Below are 13,966 nucleotides of genomic sequence, written 5' to 3'. Positions count from 1 at the left end.
TTCTGTGGCTATGTCATGCTTTACAAGAAACTTTGTATATACATGTACCATGTATTACTACACTACTACATACTATGTATATAGGCTATGTATATATTTTTGTAAACATTATGGTTGGGTTGGAGACGTGGGTGGTGGGGAGATGACAAGCTGTGTGCATGTGTGTGTGTGAGTTGCGCATTTCCGTTGCGTTTTGTGTTCTTTTATGTTGTTCTATGAGGACCCCCTCGAAAATGAGATTTTTTCTCAAGGAGCTTACCTAAATAAAGAATTGAAATTAAAGGTGGCTCTGAATTAGTCATCAAATCAATTTCTGTACTAAGACTTTTAATATCTTTAAATATGTGAGGTGGGGCCACTTACTTCCTCTGGATGAAATGACAAAATGGTAAATGTTTCTCATGCTAGTATAGCCAGATAAAAGTATCAAAACACCTGTTGTCAAACGCAGTCCACTGGTGTGGTTAAGTAGTGCAGTCTATATGAATGGTTCTATTTATTTTTACTATAGCATATGCTACTGCCAATCTTATTATTATTATTTCTTATATATATATATTTTTTAAGTGAGCACCCACTGTAAATAATTAAGCTCCCCCAGCCACAATAGATCTCAACAGTCACGTGAGGTCTCCAACCCCAGATGAGAATTCCCCATTCATTTTCTCCATAGACAAGAGAAGGGAAATCTGAACTACAAACTGGTCCAGCTGCATCTGGTCTTGGTCAGTAGATTATATTCTGCCTTTCAAATAAATAAATCCATGTTGAAACTCGTGGAATATTGATTTAACTGAAGCTACATCAAACAGTGAAGGAACTGATGAAATATTGAATCCATCAATCTTTCCTAAATCTAGGTTTTATCACCCAGTACTACAAACTATACATCAGTGAAGAAGATACAACAATGCAATATGCTGTGTGTGTGTGTGTGTGTGTGTGTGTGTGTGCGCGCGCGTGCGCGTGCGTGCTTCTCTGTGCCTGTGCATGTGTGCACAGGTGTGTCTATTTGTATGTGTGTATCTTTGTGTGTGTATGTATGTGTGTGTGTGTGTGTGTGTGTGTGTGTGTGTGTGTGTGTGTCAAGTCAACTCAACTCAAGTTTATTTGTATAGCCCCTATTCACAAGCATGTCTCAGAGGGTTTTACAGATAATATGTCTAAGTTTAGCTAAGCACTATCAATGAAGAGAATGGACAATATTTTATTAGAGAGGCAGAGAGGGGGAGGGGGCGAGAAGGAGAGGGAATGGGGGAAGGGAGAGAGAGGGGGGAGAGAACAGGGGAGGGAGGGGGAGAAGAGAGAGCAGAACACACTCTATAATGGGGCTGGGCGATACGATATAAATCAATATGATAGTTGCAACACGTTCTCACTCCGACCACGTAGCATATTGACGCTTTGTCCCGTCCCTTATGCGCCACTTGTTACTACATGGTACCCTTGAGCGACCCATGAAACGACTTGGGCTTTCCGACTAAACTCAATGCAAACCCATAGAAGTCAACTTTGACGCTTATGGCAACTGCGCCCCCATCATCCTAACTGCTCGCCCATTAGTCAACTGCTCGCCCATTAGCGTCTGGGGGGAGGTTAGGTTTAGGCGTGGGAGGTAGGAGAGGTTAGGTTTAGGGTCTGGGGGAGGTTAGGTTTAGGCATGGGGTGGGAGAGGTTAGGGTTAGGGTCTGGGAGAGGTTAAGTTTAGGCATGGGGTGGGAGAGGTTAGGTTTAGGGTTAGGGTCTGGGAGAGGTTAGCTCCTCCAGACGTTAATGGGGGAGCAGTTAGGCTAACGGGGGAGCAGTTAGGCTAATGGGGGAGCAGTTGCCATAAGCGTCAAAGATTACTTCCATGGGTTTGCATTGAGTTTAGTCGGAAAGCCCAAGTCGTTTCATGTGTCGCTCAAGGGTACCATGTTAGTAACAAGCGACGCACAAGGGACGGGACAAAGCATCATTATGCTACGCGCTCGGAGTGAGAACGGGTTGGATAGTCATAGGGGTCAGTCAATATGGTTATATCAAAGTTACATTTAGTAATCCAATTACCATATTATCATATATCTACTTACCTGTGTGTGTGTGTGTGTGTGTGTGTGTGTGTGTGTGTGCGCGTGCGTGCGTGCGTGTGTGTGTGTGTGTGTGCGTGTGCAGGCTGTCAGGCTGTCTGCTCACAGGGGAAGGTTGTGCTTCTCTGGCCTCAGCTCTGAGCTCCAACCCCTCCCATCTGAGAGAGCTGGACCTGAGCTACAATCATCCAGGAGCCTCAGTGTCGCTGCTGGAGGATCCACACTGGAGACTGGACTCTCTCAGGTACGGAGAGGCAAAATCTGCTATAGAAGGCTGAGAGTCACACACATTTTCTCTGTCACACTGAGAAGAGGAGGAATATTAAAGAGGACATGAAACAATGAAAATAGACACTTACACAGAGCTTTGTGTATTAAGCCCGGGACATACTCCATGCGGGCAGTGAGAGGCGGAGCTCCGCAGACTGCGTGCGCACCCTGCGCTGGGACAGACGGGGTCATACTCAGAGTGCTGCTCAGAGCACAGCTGTTTACACTGTTTACTGTAGTACAGTGAATGACCCATGATAAAGTCAATGAAACGCAATTAAAAGTCAATGGAATGCCATTATGTTCAGTAGACTGCGGTTTCACTCTTAAACGATTGTATCAGCACATGAATAGAATCGCCAATCCTGTTTTTATTGAATGTAAATAGGCCTAGATCTGTCTCAACACAGCACATTACTTGAAATGACTAAAAACGAACAGTTAGAAATCAAAATTTTCCACATGGGTCAAGAAATGTGATCAAAACATGGCTCAGTGTAGCCTACTTACTTCTTCATTTCATTTATGTTCTTGTCTCTCCCATGGATCTATTGTCTCCCTGCAAAGCAGAGCGGTGCGGTGCGCTGCTAGAAAAATCTGGCGACACGCGTTTACGGCTGCGGTGGCCTCGCCCCCACCGTAATTACGTCATATTGGCCGCACGGCCCTCGCGGTTGGAAGCGCGCATGGACTATGTACCGCCCTTTACTAAGATGTACTACAATAAAAAATAACATAATAAAAGTAAGCCATTGTTGAGAGAAAAAAACATTTCAGTCAGGACCACTTTAGTCAAAACACAACACCACTTTAGATAAATTTAAAGCTTTTATTTGCATAAGTTAAATTTGGCGGTATGGCTCTGTTCTGGAGGCTCCCTGCCCTTCCACGCAGCAAGCATGGAAAGCCTAAGGCAGAGAGCAGCAGCAGCAGATTATGGGAGCTCCTTGCCCTTCCACAATCTGTGGAATAGCCTTAAGGCAAGGAGCAGCAAAAGACCCCCAGGTACAGAACAGAGCAAGCAACAATGACAACAGAATCATTGACATTGTTTAAGTCAGATATAGCATAGGGAGGAGCTGGGGAGGAGGTGGGTTGCAAACAGGATTGCAGAGGAAGCAGCAATGACAGGCAGAGTAAAGCAGGTTTAAATAGGGCGCCCCTGTATGAGTTGAGCCAATGGCATCAGCTGAGCTGATGTGGGCTGGGTTTGAGATCAGCTCCTAATCAGCTGTGGGCTGGGTTTAAGCTGGGCTTGACGTTCGTGGCCTGCCTGAACTACCGCATTGCTCAATTTCAGTCTATTCAACTGTAGTTCATATGTAGTTACATGGTACCGGACCTGTAAAGTGGAGTGAGTCTATTCAACTGTAGTTCATATGTAGTTACATGGTACCGGACCTGTAAAGTGGAGTGAGTCTATTCAACTGTAGTTCATATGTAGTTACATGTAACGGACCTGTAAAGTGGAGTGAGTCTATTTAACACATTGACTGCCAGCCGTTTTTTCAATGCTGTAGGTAGGTTCTGCCAGTTTTTTTTTTGAGGATTCTGGCTCATTTTACAAGAGCCGAGGATTCTTTTCTGTTAGGACTTCGTGAACACCAATCATCTAAAAAGAACTAATAGAATGTGTGCTTTCTCTGTCTAAAAGAGTTAGTTTGTAGAGTTAGTAGTTATGTAGATATTAGCCGTTGAATACAGCATGGTTTCAGCGTCTGAGAAGGAAAGCTGAGAAAAATGAGAAAAACGCAGTTTTGTGAAATTCAATCAAACAGGCAGAACAGTCACTTTAACCATTTATTTTTGGCATCAGTGAGACATCAGACATCTGAACAATAGTTGTTTTCAATAATGGAGGAATAATACAATAATAAAATAAATAAATGTCAAAATAAATACAAAACAAGAGCAGACCACAGGTCACTCAGCTTTTTTTTTTTTTACATGTTTTTTTTTTTTTTATAGGTTTTTTCGGTTCGTGATCAAACCGGTTTGGGCTCGTACACCGAATCCAGAACTGCTCAGGCAGTTTTTTTTTTTTTTTTTTACGACCCATGCCTACTTGTGCCACCGAGCACGGTTCTTCTCTGAGTGGTACACCTCATAGCAGCCAGCCCTGTGTAATGGGACATTACACACGACACAACGGTAGCGTGTCTCGCTTCTAACACCAATCTCTGAACAAACTCTACACCTCCTCGTTGGGCCAGCTTTTTTGAGTGAGGCTGGATACATGGCCATTACATGGCCCGCTAGATCGACATCCAGCCTGCTTGGAGGGTCCAGGTATGGTGCCCGGCCCGGCCTGGTTGCAGGTTGGTCACTGCCCTCCCCCCCACCCCCCACCCCAGCCCCCACCTCCTCCCCGCCACCCCCCACCTCCTCCCCCACCTCCTCCTCCTCCACCTCAGCCCCCACCTCCTCCTCCACCCCAGCCCCCACCTCCTCCTCCACCACAGGTCTGGTCCATGCACCGACAACACTCAGGATGAAAGCCATCAAAGTTTTACACTTTCTCTGTGGGTGTTTAGCTTTGTACAGAACAAAGGCGTTATAAAAAGACATCTGAAACATGTACATGACAAACTTGAATGGCCACCTGGATGTCTTCCTGGCAAAGGGATAGTAGGCAATGTTCTGGTCCAATCTGTCTACCCCATTCATGTACTTGTTGTAGTCCACAACGCACTTGGGTTTTGCGTGTGGGACCCTCTCTCTGCTGCCTTTCTGCCTGACCTGCACTGTCTCCATCGTGTCGTCGTGCAGAGTGGAAACCATTTTGACGATTCTTTTGTCTCGCCAGGCCAGAACCATGGTGCCACCATTGTGGCGCATGACGGTTTCCCCCAGCTTCACAGTGTGGTTGGTAACCTTTGTAGCAGGTGGCTCGCCCCTGTTCTTCTTCAGAGTGCCACAGACATGGGTCTGACACTCCAGCAGCTGTGCACACATAGAAACAGAGTTATAGTAGTTGTCCATGTATAGGTGGTAACCCTGCCCTGCCAAGTCCCCGAGGAGGAACTCCACTGTCTCGCCTAGGGTGGACCGCTCACCACAGTACGGCTTCATGCTGTAGCAGTAACCTGTCTGGGAGTCACAGAGGATGTAGGACTTTATCCCATACTTTATGGGTTTCTGTGGGTTATACACTTTGAAGGCCAACCGCCCACGCCACAGGAGCATCCCCTCATCAATACTGATGTTTTCACTTGGTGTGAACATGGCTCTGAACTTTTCTAACAGGTCGTTCAAAACTGGCCGGACCTTGAACAACTTGTCTGCACCATCAACATCAAAATTGTTACTGAAATGGAGGAATCGTGTTAGCAGTTGAAAGCGGTTGCGAGACATGGTTTTGTTGAAGTGGGGGGTAGCATACAGTTCATTTGTGGTCCAGTACATGGACAGTTCAGGCTTCTTGACGATCCCAGTGAGGAAATATAGTCCCAAGAAGCTCTTGAGTTCTGCCACTGTAGTGTCCTTCCACCTCCCAAGCCTTGAATGTGGCAGAGCCTCACTGACCTGACTGATGCACTGGTGTGCATACAAGTTAGTTTGGACTACAATGTCCTGGAGCAGCTCATCATTTAGGAAGAGCTGGAAGAACTCCACTGGTTGAGCAGCACCACCACTATGAGGACCCGGAACTGCTGTGAAGGGGATGTGGGTTGGCTCCCAGTCAACGTCACACCACTCAGGACCTGCAGGCTGAGGACGTTTCCCACTTCCAGCTCCATCTGCAAATTATAGAAATACATAATTACCATAAAATAGTGTTTTTTATATGTGTGGTACTGAATTCTGGCTGGAACCTGTGATGTGAAAATAAACCTGATTCTGAACTGTGATCTTACCCATTTTCCTGGCACCAGAGGCTGTGGCACCAGATGCTGTAGGCCTACCGCTACAGCCGGCTACGGGCTCATCTTCAGAGTCTGAAATTCAGTAAAATGAATTGACTGACTGCTGGCTTTTGTACAGTCATAGTAATTACATTTACACAAGTTACACAAGTCATCTCAAACATCGTCTTACCACTGCTCTGTGGAGCTTCGCTCCTCGACGGGGCCCATTCTTCCTCAGAATCCGCGTCTGGAGAAGACGTGAGCTCACTCGACTCAGACTCAGTCAGCCCAGCAGCCGCAGCCGCGACATGCATGGGCTCACCCCGTTCGTCATCCGAGACCTCGGAATCGGTCTCCGGCACAAGCTCGTTTCGGACGGAAAAGAAATCCAGCAGTGATCTCTGATCCGCCGATCGCTTGCGTGCAGCCGCCGAAGACCGCTTGCGTTTGGCCGGCATGGCACAAACACGCCACCCGCTCCCAACTAAACTGAAAACTGAAAATACTAACTAAACTAAACTGAAATAAAACAACTACTGCTACGACTAGATCAAACTGAACTGAAATAAGGCTAATCTACCGGCTACCAACTTGATCAAACTGAACTAGAATAAACGCTAAATACTAAAATGAACTGACGCTAAGGCTAAGCTAACTACAATGAACTGTAACTACGCGCTAACTATCTATCTAAACGAAGTCTACTATAAAGACTATACTAAACACTACTACTGTACTAACAACTAACAAACTAAATCAACTACGCTAACCAACTCGCTCTAAATCTGACTCTAAATTGCTAAATTGCTGAAATTCTCTATATAAATCGCTATGTAATTCTATCTCGCTCTGTATCTCAACTTGCCTACTTTCAACCCACGCCGATGAAAGGATCCCGCCTTCCTTATATAGAAATCTTTGTTAGAGTACTTCCGGGGCAGCGGGAGAGGTCGGATCCACATTCACCTATTGCCCAAGGGCGCCAGCTAGTGGAAACCACTGAAAAAACAGTTTGACGACTCAACTCGTCATTGGCAGTGAACGGTTGGATTCTGTTTGACGACTCAACTCGTCATTGGCAGTGAACGTGTTAACTGTAGTTCATATGTAGTTACATGGTACCGGACCTGTAGAGTGGAGTGAGTCTATTCAACTGTAGTTCATATGTAGTTACATGGTAACGGACCTGTAAAGTGGAGTGAGTCTATTTAACTGTAGTTCATATGTAGTTACATGGTACCGGACCTGTAAAGAAGCTCCGGGCTGGGACAGAGATTGCTAAAACCCAGTGGTGGATTCGAACCACTGAACTTCAGATTGCAAAGCAAGCGGCTTTAACCACTCAGCCACGAGGGCTTTCCAACTTTCTAAGTGGAGTTTGGGAGGATAACTGTATGTCAGTCAGATGTAGTTGCCACTTCATAGCTTTGTTATTATAAACAGAGGCTAGAAACATGAGGAAACAGAGGCTTCGACTTAGGCTACATCTTCACTAAGCCGTTTTCAAAGACCCCGTAGTTGAAGCCTTCTCAGTCTACACTAGAGCAGGCTCCGAGCAGTCTCCGTCCATATTAGCTCATGCGAGACGCCCGCAATACGATGCTTTACATACACTGGGCATGCGCACGCCTCTATGTTTAGTACTGGAGTCCACAACGAGAGGGCAGCAACTACGCCTACGTTCAAGTCAAAGAAAAGAAGAAGAAGAAGCAGCAAACTGTCAGAAAACAGCATTACCTTTATGATCTTTTAATAATGTTAGTAGACACATAACTGTAGGCTATAGATCCCCGTTATGAGGCCAGTTTATAAAAAAATAACGCCTATTTCGAAATCTGACTTTTGAGAGCAGGGGATCCAGCCAGCACATCGACCATACTAGCTGATGGAAGCTCAGAGCTGCTCGCTTCATCGACATATAATAAAGATTCATATTCATCTCAGTGGCCTGGACACATTTACGTCCGTGATACCGGGCGAAATGGTCTGTGCGGTTCTGTGGTGATTAGCTCATGTCTTTGTAGCATTATGATTATGATTTAATTCATTATGGAAGATATATGTTGGTTTAACAGATGCAAATTATTTCTTACATAGCCTCCATGTAAAGTGACGCTATGGGCAGACCAATTGGGCTCTATAACGTTATATAACGTGACGATCACATTTCAATAAATATTGTTTTTGCAGATTTGTTTCATGCTCTTCTGTATTGGACATTAAGCTGATACACACTTGTCTTGAGTTAATTCCACGAAGCTCAGTTAAGAATATGGCAAGCTAATGTGTCATTGGAAAACATTTATTGATAGTGTAACACTTAACACAATCAAATGTGTAGTCACTTTTTCACAGCAATAGCCTACTGTAGGCTACAGTCCAGCCCACCATGGTATGGGAAAGGAACCGTTGTTTGATGTATTCCAAATGTATACAGATATCACCATATTTAATTTCAATAAATATAAAGCATTGATTTGAAGCAGGCTGCTGGTCGGTTGTTTCGGCCGTCGTCATATCCTCTGGTCCAATCTTCGGTTGGTGTCATAGTTCGTGTTCACTCGACATCAACAATCTTTATTATATCACATCTGATCATTTTATCCAACCTGCCTCTGACAACTAATTGGCTCCTTCTGCGATCATATTGTGATACATTCAGGTAGCCTACATGATTTACCGAAGTACATAACAATAACAACAAGGCTATTTGTTGGCAATGTTTATTGACAAAAGCATTAAAACAAGCAAATAACAATATAATTATCCGGTCACTGGCAGATAGATGCGTACAAATAGTTCAAAACAAATATCTCAGTCTCAAAACTGTTGGCATTTGACTTGTGTTATATCTGATGTTGAAACAACTGATTATCAGCAGTATTAACCTGCACAGTAGCCTAACAGGTTAACGTTATAATCTCAGGAGAGATTAAGTAGGCTAAATAAACGATACACATGAGAATTACCGTTAACGCTACAGCATTTAATAACGTTAATTTTCCAAAAATCCTGTTCCTCAGTTGTCACTCGACGGTCATCATTCCCTTGAATAAACGAACGACACGTGTTCAATGGGCATTTGTTTACCCAACACAATGCTGTGCAGCATGCAATAACATTTTTAAAACATTAACACGTAACTTCTGCTTCTCTAGAATGTTAGTCCTCATGTAATATTTGACAAATGGACATGTTAAATGTCATGCTTGCAATTACGTTAGCTAAAGATGACCTCAATTTTGTGGAAGGTAACGTCAAACCGCAGGCGGCCGGGGCAGGCTGGTGACGCGAGGTCTGGAGATAATATCTAAAAACTACTGAGGTGCCACCACGATGCATCGGATCACAAGTAAAAAGGACAGAATAATTTGGTTATCCATTTCGTTATCCATGATCAAACGTCTGTCCACTTCTCTCAACTAGCGGGGTATATGTAAACAGTGCATCGCCACAAAAAGTGTGTCACCAGTGCGACATACTTTCTTCTTCTGTTGTTTGTAGGCGGGTCGCCGACAGCTTCAAGCTGCTTACCGCTGCTTACCATTAATGGTGTTATACCATAGACATAAATAATATGGACGTAGCTATCCCATTACATTTCTTCTCACTGGCGGAGTGCAAACGTTGGCCATCACCATCTTGATATTTCATCAGCAGAGTGGGAGGGAATGGGTTGAGTCCTTCTGCCCTTGTTTGTTTGTTTATTTATTTATTTAAGAAAAGGGACAATGCACATTAATTAACATGAGCACGTGAGTCCATCATGTAAATGTGCCAGATTTAGCCATACAGGCTAATTTTCATCTGCAGTCCCTGTCAGGTTGATGTTATATGTAAAACATTAACAAACACATGCAATAGTACAGAAGACATAAGTAGACAAAAGCATATAAAAGAAGAAAAGCACAAGCAGATTAATAGCATATAAAAAGAACATGCAAGATGACATTAGCATATTCTATACAATACATGCCAGAGCAACAGCACATAAAAACAGACAAAAGCATATAAGCACAATTATGCAGCCCCTGGTTTACTGTAAAGCACGGACAAAAGCACAGACAAAAGCACATGCCCTACAAAGCAGACAAACAACGAGAAATGCTATCCTGGAGTATGAATGCATGTTTGATTGTTCAATAGCCAATGTTTTATGGAGTTGGAGAAGGAGTTGAGAGATGTGATGTTTCTCAGTTCTACGGGTATAGTGTTCCAGGTATGTGCTGCTCTGTAGGAGAAGGCTGACTGCCCAAAGCTACTTCTCCTATGTTTTACAGTCTCCTCTGGTAGAGGCTCTGGTAGATGAATTTTGGATTTGTGAAATGAATTCCTTGAGCGGAGGGGGGGCTAGACCATGAATTTTTTTATACACAAGTAAAATATCTGCAAATTTGATCATGTTTTCCCAATTTAAAAAGTCATATTTAGTTAAGATTTTACAGTGGTGATATGAGTTAGATTTTTTGTCCAGTGTTTTCAGGGCTCGCTTATAAAGTGTTTCTACTGATTTTAAAGTAGTTTTACCTGTCTGTGTCCAACTAGTGAGACAGTAATTAATATGTGAAAAAATCATAGCATTGGCATACAATTTTGAGGCCTCAGTAGTCAGATTGTTCCTGATATATTTGAAATTTGCCAGGTTGAATTTGATTCGGTTGGCAACTTTTTTAACTTGTTTTTTAAATGTTAGCTGGGAGTCTATTATTATGCCTAGGTATTTAAATTCTTGCACGACTGCAAGACTGCTCCCTGCTACCAACACATCTGGGTCTGGATCTCTGTTTGCAGACTTGGAAAAAAACATACATACAGTTTTGCTTACATTGAGGTGTAGACATGACTCAGTTAACCAGTTTGATATATTGACCATTGCAGCTGACAGATCTGCTGCAGCTTGTGCCTTATTTTTTGCATGTAGATATATGATCGTATCGTCAGCATACATCTGACGATGTACGTGAGATGGGGGTTTCCCAGAGCCACAGCTCCGCCTGCTATTGGTCCGTAATCTGCAAGCTGCGCGTTCACTGGACAGGCGATCTGTCAATCACCCCCTTTTCTATCTATCTATTTGACTCCAAACGGGCGAGTTATATAAAAAATTACCCCCCCCCCCCCCCACATGTTATGAAAAAGTGAAATTAGCTATATAGACCAAAACCGTGTTTCGGTCCAGACTATAAAGATATTTAATTACTGTTACAAAGTGGGGCATTTTAACAGGAACGATGGGACTTCTGAGTCCTGCCTCAAGTGACCATTCGAGGAATTACAGCTTAAACAAAGACGTCCATATCTTCAGGGTAAAGGGGGTGGGCTCGCCCACTGTGTTATACATATGGCTTTAGCTGTTTAATCCTAAACTCAACAGGCAACATGTTCACCTTGAATTCGTTACCTCCTACATGTGTCCTAGGAGGAGCATTCAGTAGATAATGAATGATGTTATTTTGCCTAACCTGCAACCTCTTCTGTAATCTCATTATCAGGCCACTGTACCAGGTAGAACAGGCAAAATCAAAATGGCACTGTATCAGTGCTGTTACAAGGAGTTTTGTAATAGTAATATCAAACTGACTTGTTCTGCAATACAGAAATTTAGTTTACTGGCACTTTTTGATAATAATAATAACGTATTCAAATAAGTTTTTATCAGAACCTGTTAAAGTAGTACTCTGCCCCTCCCCCCCAACCGCAGTGCATTGTCCTGTCTTTTCTCAGGTAAAATGCAAATGAAGTAGAGTCACATGATCAAAGGTTTCATTTCCTCTTAAATGTTTCCATCATCAAAGAGAATCTGCTGATCTGATTTTGTTTCTTCCTCCAGGGTGGACCATGATGCAGTGCAGTGGTTGAAACCAGGTCTGAGGAAATGTAAGTATGCATTTAGTTTGATTCATGAAAACAAAGTAACACAATCAACTATAGAGTACCGCAGGGATGATGTATTTTTGTAGGCTTAACCAGAACTCCAGAACCTGAACTCCGTCAAGCCGCCCTAAGCTCATTCCCCAAGTTTGAAGTCGATCAGACGAAGGGTTCTTGAGATAAACCGCTTTTTGTGTTTGCCAATAGGTGGCGCTATGCCGAATAGCACAAAATTCGGCACTGAACTCTGTCAGTCAGGTCCCCCTACTGTAAATTAACTCTCCGAGTTTGAATTCGATCCGTCGAATGCTTCTCGAGATAAACCACCACTTTGTGTTTGCTAGTAGGTGGCGCTATACTGAATTGCATGAAATTCAGCACTGCAATCCAACATGTACCCCTAAGCGCAGTCCCCGAGTTTGAAGTTGATCCGACGAATGGTTCTCGAGATGAACGGCACTGCACTCCATCAGGTCACTCCATCACTCCATCACTCCATCACTCCATCATCTAAGTTAGGGGCAAACATACATGGGCAAAAATTTCAATCTGGCCCCCGATGTCCTGAAAAGAAAACAACCCCCAAAAACTCAATAAAAGGCAGAATTATGTGAATGAATCTCATCTGCTACAGCCATTTGATTTGTATCACTATATATTTATATCAGGGGATGAACAGGAGAAATGACCAATCACAGAGAGAGGGGTAAAAATAAGGAGACTCGTGTTGGCAGGTATGAAGTCGATCAGACGAATGGTTCCCGAGATAAACCGTTTTTTGTGTTTGCCAATAGGTGGCGCTATGCCGAATAGCATGAAATTCGGCACTGAACTCTGTCAGGTCCCCCTACTGTAAATGCACTCCCCTAGTTTGAAGTCGAGTCTTGAGGGGGGAAAAAGCTTTTTGTGTTTGCCAGTAGGTGGCGCACATGCCGAGTCTATCTGCGTGTGTGTGTGTGTGTGGGGGGGGGGGTGTTAGCGGTCCGCCAGACAGACAGACAGACAGACAGACAGACAGACAGGCAGGCAGGCAGACAGACAGACAGACAGACAAGTAGACAGACATACAGACAGACAGACAGGAAGACAGAGACAGGCAGGCAGACAGACAAGTAGGCAGACAGACAGACAGGCAGGCAGGCAGACAGACAGACAGACAGACAGGCAGACAGACAGACAGGCAGGCAGGTAGGCAGACAGACAGACAGACAGGCAGGCAGACAGGTAGGGAGGCAGGCAGACAGACAGACAGACAGACAGACAGGCAGACAGACAGGCAGGCAGGCAGACAGACAGACAGGCAGACAGACAGGTAGGCAGGCAGACAGGTCAGCAGACAGACAGGCAGGCAGGCAGGCAGACAGGTAGGCAGACAGACAGGCAGGCAGACAGACAGGTAAGCAGACAGACAGGCAGACAGACAGATATCTTAATGTAAATGAACATCAGGATTAGACTGTTGGGATGTCATTATTCATGCCAGCTGCTCTCTCTGCACTGTCGGCCTCCTCGTGCTCTCTCTCTCTCTCTCTCTCTGTCTGTCTGTCTGTCTCTCTCTCTCTCTCTCTCTTTACTCTGAATAGTGAACATGCAAGAAATATGATCAAAAAGAATAAAATACACAGAGTCCAAGTCTACATTAGGATTAGACTGTCAGATGTCATTATTCTGTCTTATTCTGTCATTATTCAGGCAGCTTCTCTACACCCAATTATGTGTGCAACTTTAAAACCAGTTTCCTGCTATTTTATATAGTGTTATATAGTATAATATAGTGTTGCTAATTGACCAGCACAAGTAGAAATGAAAAGAATTGTAAGAAGAGAAGTCAGATCCACAGCCTCCTCCACTGTTTCCTCTGACCTGGAAAGTTTGGCAGGGGGTGGTTGACCTTCACTGCCCAGAATG

At 44.1% G+C, this 13,966-nt stretch overlaps 1 long non-coding RNA gene across 1 annotated transcript in view; it reads left to right on the top strand.

Annotated features, from left to right (window-relative positions):
- Positions 1-2,225: 2,225 nt before the first annotated feature.
- Positions 2,226-13,966, top strand: part of LOC310791935 — a 20,989-nt gene continuing 9,248 nt past the window's right edge. Inside the window, exons 1-2 of the long non-coding RNA XR_014553466.1 lie at positions 2,226-2,313; positions 12,018-12,064. This is a non-coding gene — a long non-coding RNA (uncharacterized lncRNA). The remainder of the gene's footprint in view (positions 2,314-12,017; positions 12,065-13,966) is intronic.

This window comes from Poromitra crassiceps, assembly GCF_964638095.1.
Source record: "Poromitra crassiceps genome assembly, chromosome: 17".
In the NCBI taxonomy this organism is placed as follows: Eukaryota; Metazoa; Chordata; class Actinopteri; order Beryciformes; family Melamphaidae; genus Poromitra; species Poromitra crassiceps.
The sequence above is the reverse complement of the archived record's forward strand: the minus strand, read 5'-3'. Positions and strand labels throughout refer to the sequence as shown.